The sequence below is a fragment of the Phyllobates terribilis genome, unplaced genomic scaffold (assembly GCF_046119375.1).
Source record: "Phyllobates terribilis strain yellow unplaced genomic scaffold, ASM4611937v1 Scaffold_264__1_contigs__length_2628131, whole genome shotgun sequence".
Taxonomy (NCBI): Eukaryota; Metazoa; Chordata; class Amphibia; order Anura; family Dendrobatidae; genus Phyllobates; species Phyllobates terribilis.
In genome coordinates, this window is record NW_027363024.1 from 618,697 (window position 1) to 635,097 (window position 16,401).

General features: G+C 42.6%; 5 non-coding genes and 2 pseudogenes across 5 annotated transcripts; all 7 read left to right on the top strand.

Moving 5' to 3' along the window:
* The first annotated feature begins 3,610 nt into the window (after positions 1–3,610).
* On the top strand, positions 3,611–3,823 carry LOC141219360 (U2 spliceosomal RNA; annotated as a pseudogene).
* A 1,097-nt stretch (positions 3,824–4,920) lies between these two features.
* On the top strand, positions 4,921–5,111 carry LOC141219332 (U2 spliceosomal RNA). Its single transcript, XR_012287866.1, has one exon. It is a non-coding gene; the product is annotated as a U2 spliceosomal RNA (small nuclear RNA).
* A 1,098-nt stretch (positions 5,112–6,209) lies between these two features.
* LOC141219370 (U2 spliceosomal RNA) lies at positions 6,210–6,301 on the top strand (annotated as a pseudogene).
* A 794-nt stretch (positions 6,302–7,095) lies between these two features.
* Positions 7,096–7,277, top strand: LOC141219351 (U2 spliceosomal RNA). The gene has a single exon (XR_012287882.1). It is a non-coding gene; the product is annotated as a U2 spliceosomal RNA (small nuclear RNA).
* A 1,096-nt stretch (positions 7,278–8,373) lies between these two features.
* On the top strand, positions 8,374–8,564 carry LOC141219334 (U2 spliceosomal RNA). The gene has a single exon (XR_012287867.1). It is a non-coding gene; the product is annotated as a U2 spliceosomal RNA (small nuclear RNA).
* A 1,097-nt stretch (positions 8,565–9,661) lies between these two features.
* On the top strand, positions 9,662–9,852 carry LOC141219335 (U2 spliceosomal RNA). Its single transcript, XR_012287868.1, has one exon. It is a non-coding gene; the product is annotated as a U2 spliceosomal RNA (small nuclear RNA).
* A 1,098-nt stretch (positions 9,853–10,950) lies between these two features.
* LOC141219336 (U2 spliceosomal RNA) lies at positions 10,951–11,141 on the top strand. The gene has a single exon (XR_012287869.1). It is a non-coding gene; the product is annotated as a U2 spliceosomal RNA (small nuclear RNA).
* Positions 11,142–16,401: the final 5,260 nt, after the last annotated feature.

Consider the following 16,401-nt stretch of genomic DNA (forward strand, 5'->3'; position numbering starts at 1 on the left):
GGAGTCCACTATCTTTCAGCTAAGTGGGAGTTCGCCGGATGACAAAGGATAAGGAAGGCATGTTGTTTTGCTGAGACTGGTGTTTCTGGTTTTTGAGCCAAAGAATGGTCTCTAAACTAAATTGGGACATTGCGTCCCTTAATGTAAGACTTTTAAAGTCTAGAGTTAGAAGATCTGTGATTCTGGACTTCTTACATAACCATTCTTTTGATATTATGTGTCTACAGGAGTGTGGTATAGAAGAACCCCTGGAAAACGCTGATTGGCCATATGGCCAGCATATCTGGTCTGGCTCTAGTGGGAATAAAAATGATGGAGTTGGGATAGTATTAAATAATAGAAATTTTGTTTTTGAATGTTATAAGGTAATAGAGGTGGGTCGTTGCATCTCTGCAGTTGTGTGTGGGAGGGGGTGGAAAGTTAAAATTATAAATATTTATGGTCCTACAAAAAAAGAAGACAGGTTAAGTTTATTAGATAAATTATGTTTAGAATTACCTGGTAGGATCCCTGTGATAGTAACAGGTGATTTTAACTGTGTAACTGAGGGGAAAGTTGATGCCTCAGGAAAAAAATTGGCAAACATTATTTCTGATTTTTTCTTTTTTGATGCTGCTGAGGTTTATTTGGGGAAGCCACCACCACCAACCTATAAAGCTGACAGGGGTGGGATAACATCTAGGATTGATAGGATGTTTTTTTCTAAAAATATAATATGTGATGGTTTTTCTCAATTTTCAGTTCCTTTTTCGGACCATGTGTGCCTGAAAGGTGAGTTTAGAGGGGATTTAAGGCGGGTGCATGGGAGAGGTGTGTGGAAATTGAATGTGAGTTTGCTTGAGGATGAGAGAATTGTGAATGATTTTAAGAAAAAATATAGTTGGTGTAAATCTCAAAAGAGTAAGTTTGAAAGTGTGTTGGTGTGGTGGGATTGGATGAAGTATGAAGTGCAAAAGTTTTTTCGTCGATGGGGCTATAAAAAGGCTGCCATGGTTAGGAGTCAATATAAAGATTTAATGATGAGGGTGGAATGGCTGGAGAAAATGAGGATGTGTGGTGTGGATGTGGATGATTTGTTAAGAAGTGCGAGAGAGGATTTGAAGAGGACTTTGGAGAGGAAGGGAAGGGAAATAATTTTTAGGTCAAAGGTGGTCCATCTTGATAAAGATGAAAAGTGTTCAAGATATTTCTTTAAAAAAATAAATGGTAAGAAGGAGGGTATGGAGGAGATTTTTGATGTGGATGGTGTTTGTGTGAGTGGGGAGGATGTAATGAAGGAAGTGGTCACGTTTTATGCTGAGTTGTTTGGCAGGAAGTGGGTGGATGAGAGTTTGAAAGAAGAAGTGCTTAAGACTTTGGATTGTAAGGTGGATAAGGATGGATGTTCTGGTCTATGTGAGGCAGTGATTGAGGAGGAAGTTAAGAAAGCGGTGTTTGGTGCAAGGAAAAATGTGACGCCTGGGAAGGATGGTTTGCCTGTGGAGCTATATGTTATGATGTGGGAAGTGATGGGTATGGATTTAGTGGAAGTGTGTCAGTTTATGTGGGAGAATGGGATGCTTGCGGGTTCAATGAAGGAGGGAGTGGTGGTCTTAATCCATAAGAAAGGGGATAAAAGGTGTTTGAGTAATTGGAGGCCAATTACGCTTCTGAACGCCGATTACAAGGTATTCAGTAAAATTTTGGCGTGTCGGATGCGTGTGGTTGTAGCTGATGTGATTGGTAAAGATCAAGTGTGTGCAGTGCCTGGTAGATGTATGACGGATAATCTGTGTCTTTTAAGAGATGTGTTGTGGGATTGTAAAGTAAGAAAGCAGAAGTGTATGGTGATGGCTGTTGACTTTGAAAAGGCGTTTGATCGCGTGTCTCATGTGTTTCTATTTGAGGTTTTGCGTAGAATGGGTTTTCCGGAGAAATTTGTGCGTGCCGTGAGAGGATTGTATGGGGAGGTGGTGAGTGAATTTCTGGTGAATGGGTTTTTGAGTGAGAAAGTGTGTATTAGGTCTGGTGTGAGGCAAGGTTGTCCCATGTCACCGGTATTATTTGTGTGTGTGATTGAGCCACTGCTGTGTATGATTCGGAAAGAGAAAGTGGTGCGTGGCTTGTTAGTGCCAGGGAGTGGTGGAATGACTGTGAAAGTCTTAGGATATATGGATGATGTAGTAGTGGTGAGTGAGAGTGTGGCCTCTATGGAGAGAGTAAAATTGTTGTTGAATTTTTTTTGTGGCGCGTCAGCGTTTCGTGTGAATTGGAACAAATGCATGTTTAAATGTTTTGGTGACAATAGGATTAAGATGGATGGTGTGGCTGGTGTGGATGGTGCAATTAAAGTGTTGGGAGTTTTTTTTAATGATGATTTGAAAGGTTATGAGAGTTGGGATGAATGTGGTGAGCGGATTGTGCGGAAGATGAATTTTTGGAAGTTACGTTCTTTGTCTTTGGTAGGGAAGGTTCTTATTATTAAGGCTGTTATTCTCCCTATTTTGCTTTATGTTTCTTGTATTTTTCCAGTGCCCTATAGTAAAATTAAAAAAGTGGAGAAACTAATTTTTGTGTTTTTTTGGGGCAGTAGGATGGAAAGACTTAAGAGAGAGATTTTGTTTAAGCAATATTTGTATGGGGGACTGAAGTTTCTGAATATTGAAGTGTTTCTAACATTGCATTTTATTAAGACTATGGTCATTTTGATTGGGAAGAATAATAAAGGGGCATTTATGTGTAAGTATTTGGCTGGATGGATGCTGTATGGTCTGAATTGGGTGAAGCGTGATAAGAATGTGCCTGTTGCTTTTAAGCGTCCTGAGTGGTATGGTTTGATTGAGAAGTTTGTGAGGAAGAATGATTTGTTAGCAGTTGCAATGAAAGACTTTATGTTGGTTAAGAAGGTGATGGGGAAGATGTGTGTGAATGAGTGTGAGAGTAATGTGGTGGGATTGCGTTCTATGGAAGTTGCGCGGGTATGGAAGAAGTTAAGCATTCAAGGTGTGTCGAATAGACAGCGAGATATAGTATGGATGGGCCTTCATAATATTTTGCCAGTGAGGGATTTTCAGAAGAAAAGAGATCTCATAAGATCTGCAGTATGTCCAAGGGATGGTTGTGGAGCGAATGAGACGGTGAGGCACCTTATGTGGGATTGTAATTTTGCGTATGATGTGTGGAAAGGTGTGGGTGGACTGTGTAAAGGGGTTGCTGGTGTGAAGTTTATTGATTGGAGAGTGGCTATGTTTGGTTTTGGTGCTAGTCGTCGTGGCCTAGAAAGGATGATGTGGTTTATTATGGTGTGTGTGCAGGAGAGCTTATGGGATGTGAGAAATTTGTGTGTGTTTAAAAGAGTAAATTTAACAGTAAATGATTGTATTAGGTTGATCTTAGCAAAACTATATGTAATCTATTTGTGGGATACAAGAGAAGGTGGTGGTGGTGGAACAGATTCTGAAGGTGTGTGGAAATACCTTAAGTGGCAGGATATGGTTAAATACCGTTGATATTTTTTCTGGAAATTTCTCTGGCATAGGATTACTTGTTTGTATTTTTGTTGAATAATACTTTAATAAAGAAACCACAATGATGTTTATGAAGTGGCAGTATAACTTATGACGAAGTCTGGTTAACTGTTTGCTTATATCTAAACCTGAGTGGTTTTAAAAAAAAAAAAAAAAAAAAAAAATCTGTTCTTATCAGTTTAATATCTGATACGTCCCCTATCTGGGGACCATATATTAAATGGATTTTTAGAACAGAGAGATGGTAAAAGAGCTTGCTCTGTCCACTCCACGCATTGACCTGGTATTGCAGCATTTCCAGGACCAGTGCACTCATTCTTTAATGCAGTTTCTAAAATCAGAAAGAATTGAATTCAATGTTTTTTGTTCATTTTGCTTGTTTGTCAGATTTTTGGATGGACTTTTTGGCTTTGCTTTTCTTCTCCTCATTGTATTTTTCATGTTAAAAGTTGCAGAAGCCAGATGACAAACTCATTTTGGTTCAACTTCAGCAACTCTGCATTGCATAGCCATGTAATGTAATGCAATGCTATCTATCTAGCTCTCCCTCTTTACTTCCTTTTGGATAAACAGCCATATTAGGCAAGCATTTTGGAGCTTTCACCTAACTAATTACAGGTGGTGAGATAAGCAGCACAATATAATTGTTCTTTCAGTATATTGTTGCACACACACCATCTATTTACCAAATGCCCTTGTTATCAACAGCAGCGATTTAAACTCACCTGAGCTAACAGGTATGTGCGCTGGTTACTCTGCTGCACTTAAAATGTCTTTTTTGGCTTGCTCCAATGCCTTTTCTGAAACGTTGTCTCCCTCTGGTTGAACACTGACTTCTTTCATTTAACGCCTGCAGACTATAAAAAATAACCCAACCCAAAAAGTTTGGTTGATTAGTCTGTGGCATTCTTTTAAACTGTTGCTTATGGCGGTCTCTGTGAGCTTCTCAGTGCCGTTCAACCAGCCAGGTATCCTGCCTGCAGTAGATGGAATGTGGCAATGGAACACTGGCTGCGCGTGTCATAATAGGCTCTGAGCCTTTATATACCAGCGCACGGCAGCAGCCACCTTCAGTCTGCTGCTGGACAGCCAGCAGCAGCAGGAAAGGTAAGTAATCAGCAACACTCCTGCTAAGGGTAGACAGCTGCTCGTCCCCCCTTAATTGGTTCTCCTCCCTTCCACCGGTGTTGAGGCGGGTGGGAACAGCAGGGGGTGAGGGTGCTGCGCTAAAATAGTTGGAGTCATGCAGATCTAAAACGCGTGGATTGCTGCAGCAGCAAGCCAAAAAGTGCAGGCATGTAAGGGATCTAGAGGTTGACAACATGTCTTCTTAACGGGAGTCCAGGTGGCCATCTCCACAAATGGACTTTTCAGGATCCGAGGGTGGCACCGTAGGCCGAAACCAATTCTGGTTATCGCTTCTCGGCCTTTTGGCTAAGATCAAGTGTAGTATCTGTTCTTATCAGTTTAATATCTGATACGTCCCCTATCTGGGGACCATATATTAAATGGATTTTTAGAACAGGGAGATGGTAAAAGAGCTTGCTCTGTCCACTCCACGCATTGACCTGGTATTGCAGCATTTCCAGGACCAGTGCACTCATTCTTTAATGCAGTTTCTAAAATCAGAAAAAAATGAATTCAATGCATTTTGTTGCTTTTGCTTGTTTGTCGGATTTTTGGATGGACTTTTTGGCTTTGCTTTTCTTCTCCTAATTGTATTTTTCATGTTAAAAGTTGCAGAAGCCAGATGACAAACTCATTTTGGTTCAACTTCAGCAACTCTGCATTGCATAGCCATGTACTGTAATGCAATGCTATCTATCTAGCTCTCCCTCTTTACTTCCTTTTGGATAAACAGCCATATTAGGCAAGCATTTTGGAGCTTTCACCTAACTAATTACAGGTGGTGAGATAAGCTGCACAATATAATTGTTCTTTCAGTATATTGTTGCACACACACCATCTATTTAGCAAATGCCCTTGTTATCAACAGCAGCCATTTAAACTCACCTGAGCTAACAGGTATGTGCGCTGGTTACTCTGCTGCACTTAAAATGTCTTTTTTGGCTTGCTCCAATGCCTTTTCTGAAACGTTGTCTCCCTCTGGTTGAACACTGACTTCTTTCATTTAACGCCTGCAGACTATAAAAAATAACCCAACCCAAAAAGTTTGGTTGATTAGTCTGTGGCATTCTTTTAAACTGTTGCTTATGGCGGTCTCTGTGAGCTTCTCAGTGCCGTTCAACCAGCCAGGTATCCTGCCTGCAGTAGATGGAATGTGGCAATGGAACACTGGCTGCGCGTGTCATAATAGGCTCTGAGCCTTTATATACCAGCGCACGGCAGCAGTCACCTTCAGTCTGCTGCTGGACAGCCAGCAGCAGCAGGAAAGGTAAGTAATCAGCAACACTCCTGCTAAGGGTAGACAGCTGCTCGTCCCCCCCTTAATTGGTTCTCCTCCCTTCCACCGGTGTTGAGGCGGGTGGGAACAGCAGGGGGTGAGGGTGCTGTGCTAAAATAGTTGGAGTCATGCAGATCTAAAACGCGTGGATTGCTGCAGCAGCAAGTCGAAAAGTGCAGGCATGTAAGGGATCTAGAGGTTGACAACATGTCTTCTTAACGGGAGTCCAGGTGGCCATCTCCACAAATGGACTTTTCAGGATCCGAGGGTGGCACCGTAGGCCGAAACCAATTCTGGTTATCGCTTCTCGGCCTTTTGGCTAAGATCAAGTGTAGTATCTTTCGAAAAGGCGGTTTTGGATGTTGGCCGCCCTAGTAGATTGATACATTATGCACACTGGGGTTTAGGCGCTTGTTAGTACGCCAGGTGGCTAATATAGTCATCTGGTGGAAAGCATGGCCCCCCAGGATCGACGCCATTGGGCCGGGGAAGATCGAAAGCCCGAAGTGTGAAGTGCCCCAGGAGTGGTGACCCTGGGGTGCCTTAACTCACTGGGATTGGGAACCCCACTTGAGTTTATGGCACATTTGCACTAGCACTTCAATATTTCTTTCTTCACACACACCCTTATTCCGGGCCTTCTGGCCTTAGGATGGGGAATTTTTCAATTCACGGTCGAAGGTCCGGGCAGTATTATACTGTGAAACCTTCACTATTTATTTAATTTTTTTTTGTCACTGTGTGTCCACTTTTTCACGTGTGTCCACGTCCTTACTAGGATTTTGTCGGGATGCGGTTCCCTTACGGGTTCCTCTCTTGGCAGGTCTAGGGGGGGAGTGTGTGGCCATCAGGTTCCGCTCCCCCCTGAACCCCACTGGCTCTCCTCTTTCGGGAGGAGAGCGTTGTTGGCTCCCCTCTTCCGGGAGGGGAGCACAGTCTTTGGCTCCCAGTGCCTTGCTCGGGTGAGAACTCGGGCAGGTATTGGGGGTAAGATTGGGTCGCCTCTGGCTCCGGCTGGAGGTGGCTATTTGTCCCTGTTCCTCGCTGTGGCCTTCTGGCTCGGAGGGACGGGGAATGGTTTGGGGGACCCTTCTCCTTTTGGAGAGGGTTTCAAGAAGACCAGCATCCTAGTGCACTTTTTTTTGTGGCACTTGTCACTTTTTTAAGCGCACTCGGGTTTTGTACACGAATTCGGGCTTTCGAAAAAAGAAAAATCTGTTCTTATCAGTTTAATATCTGATACGTCCCCTATCTGGGGACCATATATTAAATGGATTTTTAGAACAGGGAGATGGTAAAAGAGCTTGCTCTGTCCACTCCACGCATTGACCTGGTATTGCAGCATTTCCAGGACCAGTGCACTCATTCTTTAATGCAGTTTCTAAAATCAGAAAAAATTGAATTCAATGCATTTTGTTGCTTTTGCTTGTTTGTCGGATTTTTGGATGGACTTTTGGCTTTGCTTTTCTTCTCCTAATTGTATTTTTCATGTTAAAAGTTGCAGAAGCCAGATGACAAACTCATTTTGGTTCAACTTCAGCAACTCTGCATTGCATAGCCATGTACTGTAATGCAATGCTATCTATCTAGCTCTCCCTCTTTACTTCCTTTTGGATAAACAGCCATATTAGGCAAGCATTTTGGAGCTTTCACCTAACTAATTACAGGTGGTGAGATAAGCTGCACAATATAATTGTTCTTTCAGTATATTGTTGCACACACACCATCTATTTAGCAAATGCCCTTGTTATCAACAGCAGCCATTTAAACTCACCTGAGCTAACAGGTATGTGCGCTGGTTACTCTGCTGCACTTAAAATGTCTTTTTTGGCTTGCTCCAATGCCTTTTCTGAAACGTTGTCTCCCTCTGGTGGAACACTGACTTCTTTCATTTAACGCCTGCAGACTATAAAAAATAACCCAACCCAAAAAGTTTGGTTGATTAGTCTGTGGCATTCTTTTAAACTGTTGCTTATGGCGGTCTCTGTGAGCTTCTCAGTGCCGTTCAACCAGCCAGGTATCCTGCCTGCAGTAGATGGAATGTGGCAATGGAACACTGGCTGCGCGTGTCATAATAGGCTCTGAGCCTTTATATACCAGCGCACGGCAGCAGTCACCTTCAGTCTGCTGCTGGACAGCCAGCAGCAGCAGGAAAGGTAAGTAATCAGCAACACTCCTGCTAAGGGTAGACAGCTGCTCGTCCCCCCTTAATTGGTTCTCCTCCCTTCCACCGGTGTTGAGGCGGGTGGGAACAGCAGGGGGTGAGGGTGCTGTGCTAAAATAGTTGGAGTCATGCAGATCTAAAACGCGTGGATTGCTGCAGCAGCAAGCCGAAAAGTGCAGGCATGTAAGGGATCTAGAGGTTGACAACATGTCTTCTTAACGGGAGTCCAGGTGGCCATCTCCACAAATGGACTTTTCAGGATCCGAGGGTGGCACCGTAGGCCGAAACCAATTCTGGTTATCGCTTCTCGGCCTTTTGGCTAAGATCAAGTGTAGTATCTGTTCTTATCAGTTTAATATCTGATACGTCCCCTATCTGGGGACCATATATTAAATGGATTTTTAGAACAGGGAGATGGTAAAAGAGCTTGCTCTGTCCACTCCACGCATTGACCTGGTATTGCAGCATTTCCAGGACCAGTGCACTCATTCTTTAATGCAGTTTCTAAAATCAGAAAAAATTGAATTCAATGCATTTTGTTGCTTTTGCTTGTTTGTCGGATTTTTGGATGGACTTTTGGCTTTGCTTTTCTTCTCCTAATTGTATTTTTCATGTTAAAAGTTGCAGAAGCCAGATGACAAACTCATTTTGGTTCAACTTCAGCAACTCTGCATTGCATAGCCATGTACTGTAATGCAATGCTATCTATCTAGCTCTCCCTCTTTACTTCCTTTTGGATAAACAGCCATATTAGGCAAGCATTTTGGAGCTTTCACCTAACTAATTACAGGTGGTGAGATAAGCTGCACAATATAATTGTTCTTTCAGTATATTGTTGCACACACACCATCTATTTAGCAAATGCCCTTGTTATCAACAGCAGCCATTTAAACTCACCTGAGCTAACAGGTATGTGCGCTGGTTACTCTGCTGCACTTAAAATGTCTTTTTTGGCTTGCTCCAATGCCTTTTCTGAAACGTTGTCTCCCTCTGGTGGAACACTGACTTCTTTCATTTAACGCCTGCAGACTATAAAAAATAACCCAACCCAAAAAGTTTGGTTGATTAGTCTGTGGCATTCTTTTAAACTGTTGCTTATGGCGGTCTCTGTGAGCTTCTCAGTGCCGTTCAACCAGCCAGGTATCCTGCCTGCAGTAGATGGAATGTGGCAATGGAACACTGGCTGCGCGTGTCATAATAGGCTCTGAGCCTTTATATACCAGCGCACGGCAGCAGCCACCTTCAGTCTGCTGCTGGACAGCCAGCAGCAGCAGGAAAGGTAAGTAATCAGCAACACTCCTGCTAAGGGTAGACAGCTGCTCGTCCCCCCCTTAATTGGTTCTCCTCCCTTCCACCGGTGTTGAGGCGGGTGGGAACAGCAGGGGGTGAGGGTGCTGTGCTAAAATAGTTGGAGTCATGCAGATCTAAAACGCGTGGATTGCTGCAGCAGCAAGCCGAAAAGTGCAGGCATGTAAGGGATCTAGAGGTTGACAACATGTCTTCTTAACGGGAGTCCAGGTGGCCATCTCCACAAATGGACTTTTCAGGATCCGAGGGTGGCACCGTAGGCCGAAACCAATTCTGGTTATCGCTTCTCGGCCTTTTGGCTAAGATCAAGTGTAGTATCTGTTCTTATCAGTTTAATATCTGATACGTCCCCTATCTGGGGACCATATATTAAATGGATTTTTAGAACAGGGAGATGGTAAAAGAGCTTGCTCTGTCCACTCCACGCATTGACCTGGTATTGCAGCATTTCCAGGACCAGTGCACTCATTCTTTAATGCAGTTTCTAAAATCAGAAAAAATTGAATTCAATGCATTTTGTTGCTTTTGCTTGTTTGTCGGATTTTTGGATGGACTTTTTGGCTTTGCTTTTCTTCTCCTAATTGTATTTTTCATGTTAAAAGTTGCAGAAGCCAGATGACAAACTCATTTTGGTTCAACTTCAGCAACTCTGCATTGCATAGCCATGTACTGTAATGCAATGCTATCTATCTAGCTCTCCCTCTTTACTTCCTTTTGGATAAACAGCCATATTAGGCAAGCATTTTGGAGCTTTCACCTAACTAATTACAGGTGGTGAGATAAGCTGCACAATATAATTGTTCTTTCAGTATATTGTTGCACACACACCATCTATTTAGCAAATGCCCTTGTTATCAACAGCAGCCATTTAAACTCACCTGAGCTAACTGGTATGTGCGCTGGTTACTCTGCTGCACTTAAAATGTCTTTTTTGGCTTGCTCCAATGCCTTTTCTGAAACGTTGTCTCCCTCTGGTGGAACACTGACTTCTTTCATTTAACGCCTGCAGACTATAAAAAATAACCCAACCCAAAAAGTTTGGTTGATTAGTCTGTGGCATTCTTTTAAACTGTTGCTTATGGCGGTCTCTGTGAGCTTCTCAGTGCCGTTCAACCAGCCAGGTATCCTGCCTGCAGTAGATGGAATGTGGCAATGGAACACTGGCTGCGCGTGTCATAATAGGCTCTGAGCCTTTATATACCAGCGCACGGCAGCAGTCACCTTCAGTCTGCTGCTGGACAGCCAGCAGCAGCAGGAAAGGTAAGTAATCAGCAACACTCCTGCTAAGGGTAGACAGCTGCTCGTCCCCCCCTTAATTGGTTCTCCTCCCTTCCACCGGTGTTGAGGCGGGTGGGAACAGCAGGGGGTGAGGGTGCTGTGCTAAAATAGTTGGAGTCATGCAGATCTAAAACGCGTGGATTGCTGCAGCAGCAAGCCGAAAAGTGCAGGCATGTAAGGGATCTAGAGGTTGACAACATGTCTTCTTAACGGGAGTCCAGGTGGCCATCTCCACAAATGGACTTTTCAGGATCCGAGGGTGGCACCGTAGGCCGAAACCAATTCTGGTTATCGCTTCTCGGCCTTTTGGCTAAGATCAAGTGTAGTATCTGTTCTTATCAGTTTAATATCTGATACGTCCCCTATCTGGGGACCATATATTAAATGGATTTTTAGAACAGGGAGATGGTAAAAGAGCTTGCTCTGTCCACTCCACGCATTGACCTGGTATTGCAGCATTTCCAGGACCAGTGCACTCATTCTTTAATGCAGTTTCTAAAATCAGAAAAAATTGAATTCAATGCATTTTGTTGCTTTTGCTTGTTTGTCGGATTTTTGGATGGACTTTTTGGCTTTGCTTTTCTTCTCCTAATTGTATTTTTCATGTTAAAAGTTGCAGAAGCCAGATGACAAACTCATTTTGGTTCAACTTCAGCAACTCTGCATTGCATAGCCATGTACTGTAATGCAATGCTATCTATCTAGCTCTCCCTCTTTACTTCCTTTTGGATAAACAGCCATATTAGGCAAGCATTTTGGAGCTTTCACCTAACTAATTACAGGTGGTGAGATAAGCTGCACAATATAATTGTTCTTTCAGTATATTGTTGCACACACACCATCTATTTAGCAAATGCCCTTGTTATCAACAGCAGCCATTTAAACTCACCTGAGCTAACAGGTATGTGCGCTGGTTACTCTGCTGCACTTAAAATGTCTTTTTTGGCTTGCTCCAATGCCTTTTCTGAAACGTTGTCTCCCTCTGGTGGAACACTGACTTCTTTCATTTAACGCCTGCAGACTATAAAAAATAACCCAACCCAAAAAGTTTGGTTGATTAGTCTGTGGCATTCTTTTAAACTGTTGCTTATGGCGGTCTCTGTGAGCTTCTCAGTGCCGTTCAACCAGCCAGCTATCCTGCCTGGAGTAGATGGAATGTGGCAATGGAACACTGGCTGCGCATGTCATAATAGGCTCTGAGCCTTTATATACCAGCGCACGGCAGCAGCCACCTTCAGTCTGCTGCTGGACAGCCAGCAGCAGCAGGAAAGGTAAGTAATCAGCAACACTCCTGCTAAGGGTAGACAGCTGCTCGTTCCACCCTTAATTGGTTCTCCTCCTTTCCACCGGTGTTGAGGCGGGTGGGAACAGCAGGGGGTGAGGGTGCTGTGCTAAAATAGTTGGAGTCATGCAGATCTAAAACGCGTGGATTGCTGCAGCAGCAAGCCGAAAAGTGCAGGCATGTAAGGGATCTAGAGGTTGACAACATGTCTTCTTAACGGGAGTCCAGGTGGCCATCTCCACAAATGGACTTTTCAGGATCCGAGGGTGGCACCGTAGGCCGAAACCAATTCTGGTTATCGCTTCTCGGCCTTTTGGCTACGATCAAGTGCTTTATTGCAGGAGATTGTGGTTGAAGGGCACTCGGGTACCCCTCTCCTTGGCCTGGCAGGATCGTCCACTTTGGTGGACTTAACCTGCTTGCTGCTATTAGGGAGAGGGCTTAGTCCCAGGGTAACGAGTTGCGATCCCCCAGCTTCCAGGTGTTTTTCGCTGCAAGAACACTGGGAGCGCAGATTGCAAGCGGCTGCAATTTGCAACCTTGTTGCCTTTTTCCATGGAGGTTGACCCTAACCTCGTGCCTCTTTATGCGAGGCTAAAAAACTCTATCCGAGTTCACTTCACGGCGGGTGGCTCGGATATGAGGAAATTAGGGTATGTAGTCCAGGACGTGCTCAGGAACCTTCTTGGCGTACAAAGGAATGAAATTCTCTCCATCCAGGATTATCCCAGAAGAGGTGACTATGACATCACATTCACCGGAGAAGGTATTTTTAGAGATGTACTAGAAAAGTTAAAAAAAGTTGAAAATAGTCCTGTTTTGAAAGGGATACAAATTGTTGAGCACGTCCTGGATGAGGTAAGACTGGTTATTGTAAAAATATTTTCGCCCTTTGTTTCTGCTCCAGAAGTAATGTCATTTCTAGCAATTTATTTTAAAAGTGTTAAATGTATTGGGAAGATATTAAACGAATATAACATATGGACATCTAAGTGGAAATTCCTTGTGAAGTGTACAAGAGATCCAAATACACCAGGTGGTATACGGCTCCCCCCTGCCCGTTTCAAAATTGGGCAAACAAATGGGGATTTCTTCTTTTCTGGGATGCCAGTATATTGCAGAAATTGTGGGCGCTATGGTCATTCAAAAGAAAACTGTCATGTATCATGTAGAAATTGTGCTAGTGAAGAACATGAGACAAAAGAATGCCCTAAGGAAAAGAAATGCAGTTTTTGCCAGACTCCAGGTCACTTTTATTTTTCTTGCCCTCACAGATTTCGGGAAGATGAGCAAAAGGGGAAGTCCAAGACGTCCGACCAAGGACCAAAAGATCAGACCACCCCTCAGGAGGAGGAACAACAACCTGGAGCCTCTGGAGACAATAAGGGCGTACCAAATAGTGAAGTGTCTCCAGAGTCTATGACAGGTAAAATACCAAATCCCAAAACCTGGCTGCAGGACCTGCGGGAGTCCAAAAGGAGGGCTGAGAAGGAGCAGAAGGGCACTACTGGTAAGGTCAAAAGGGACCGGCAAAAGGCCGACACAGAAGCCCATGCCCAGTCTGGGTCTCCTAGTGCTGAGGGCGCTGAGTGGATAAAGGTGGGTCCTAAGAAAAAGAAAAAGGGTGGTTCGGAGGAGGCAGCAGGAGGTGAACAGATGGACACTTCTCCAGAAGGGGACGTGGACGCAGGACCCTCAGGGGTTTCGGTCTCCGCTGCTACAGGTGGGGACCGGGATCTTGCTGCCTCTGAAGAGTCAGAGGCTCTGCCTTGTGCGCAACCTCCTCCTTTAGGACGACCTTCTACAGGTCAAACAGGGGCGTCGGAACCCCTCGGGGACCCACCTGATGAGGAACTGCATGGCCAGCCAATGGAGACCCAGCGGGTTCTGCCAGCCAGCCCTCCGAGCTATGCCAGTGTAGCGTCGGGTTTATATAAATGTGGTAATCTTTCCTCCTCCACGGAGACTCTCGTGACGATACTATCAGATGAGGAGGGAGGCGTAAGCCCAGTGGTCTGATCAGGTTCATCGGACAGGTAAATCCGTTGCTCTTAGTTACCTAAGTAAAATTTCTACATTTTCTAATGATGGCTGAACTCAAAGGTATTTCCCTCAACGTGAGAGGCATAAAATCTAACACGAGAAGAACTGCTCTTTTTAATTTTTTTACGTGTTTTACTGCATCTGTATTTTTTCTGCAAGAATGTAATATCCCACATGAAATGTCATATCAAAAATATAAAGATGAGTGGAAGTGTGGGCCATCTGTCTGGTCCGGATCGAATGCTGCAGGATCAGCGGGTGTAGCCATACTTTTTAAAGGGAACGTTTTAATTGATTTTATTCAGGAAATTTTACCAGGTCGTATTTTATTAGTGAAAGCTTTTATTGATGGTATTAGATGGCAGTTTTTAAATTTTTATGGATCCCCAGAGAAAAATGAAAGAGCCGAAATGCTTGATCTTTTACCATTATTTATTAATAACTCTGAACCTTTTATCTTAGCAGGGGATTTTAATTGTGTTTTAAAAGGTGAAAACCGGCGCTCCAGCTCTGTAAGCAGGAACTACGATAAAACCTCAGGTATGCTACATGATATAGTCAAAGATGCTAAATTGATAGACATATATAAAGAGTGTCATAGTGACAGCCCAGAGGACGCCGGTTTCACTTGGAGCAATGCTAATTGTAGCTCTAGGATTGATTTTATTTTTGGTTCAGATAAAACAATACCTGCCGAATGTGAAGTTTTAACTAATATATTTTCAGACCATAAACTTTTATCCTTTACCATAAAAGTAAATGACAACAAAAAATGTGGTAAGAAAAGCTGGAAAATGAACGTATCCCTTTTAACCGACCCGCAGATTTTATCAGATTTTATTGAGTTTTATAGGAAATGTAGAAAAGGGAAAAAAACAAATGAGACTATGAGTGTATGGTGGGATAGAATGAAAGTAAAAATAAAAGACTTTTTTATTAAAAAGAGTATATGTAGAGCCAAAGAAAAATATGAAGAATATAGAATTTTAAATACCCGCCTACAAACATTATTTAAGCTCAGAGACAATGGGATAGATGTACAAGTTGATATTTCAAACTTAAAAGAAGAGATTTCAAAATGGCTAGAACAAAAAGGAAAAGAGATAATTTTTCGTTCTAGAGTACAACATATAGAAGAAAATGAAAAGTGTTCCAGATATTTTTTTAGGAAAAATAAAAAAGAAAAAGTGATAATTGACCATATAGATGGTGAGAATAATATAAAAAATATGCTGGGTAAAGTTGAGTTTTTTTTTTCTAATCTTTTTAATGGAAAAAATATAGATAATAAATTAATGGATGATTCGCTGCAAGGACTAACAGCTGTTTTAGATCCCGCATCCCAAGAGTTTTTATCCCAAGTTTTAACGGAACAAGAAGTGTTAAAAACTATTAAAAGTTTTAAAACTGGAAAGGTCCCTGGTCCTGATGGCATCCCAATAGAATTTTATGTATGTTTTTATGATATTTTAAAAGATGATTTGTTTTATTTGTTTACTGAGGTTTTTAATAATAAGGTTTTATTAAATTCCTGGAAGAAAGGTGAAGTCTCCCTCCTATACAAAAAAGGCGATAAATCAAAATTAGAAAACTGGAGACCAATAACACTTTTAAATTGTGACTATAAAATAATGGCTAAAATTTGTGCAAATCGTCTAAAAGAAGTCATCAGCAAAGTTATTCATTCTAATCAAGTGTGTGGGGTGCCGGGGCGCAGTATATGGGACAATCTGAATTTAGTGAAAGACTGTATTGAGGATGTGAAAGACAGAAAGGGGAAAATAGCGATTTTATCTATTGATTTTGAAAAAGCATTTGACCGTGTCTCACACTTTTATCTTTTTAAAGTTTTAGAGAAAATGGGCATACCAGAAGGGTTTTTACTATCGCTTAAAGCATTTTACAAGGATTGTACAAGTAAGATTTTAGTGAATGGTTTTAAGACACAAGAGGTATTTTTACGGTCAGGGGTGAAACAGGGATGCCCTCTGTCCCCCCTACTGTTTATCTGTGCACTGGAACCAATGTTATGTGCAATACGCCAAAATAAACAGATATGCGGTGTCCCTCTGCCTGGAAGCGGTGGTTTGGAGGCCAAGGTTGTAGGCTACATGGATGACGTGGCGGTCTTGTGTACAGATGCACCATCACTTACGGCCACTCTCCATCAAGTGCAATCCTTTTGTCTAGCTTCTGGTTTTAAAATCAATTTTAATAAGTGTAACATTTTAAGTGTTGGGGGGATGATTTTACGTGATGTACCAATTAATGTCTCCGAATCCATTTCCATTTTAGGTATATCATTCACTGAAAATAATGATGGTTATAATAGTTGGGAAACAGTTACACAGAAAATAAATACGAAAATATGTATGTGGAACATGAGGAGACTTACAATGGAGGGTAAAGTATTGGT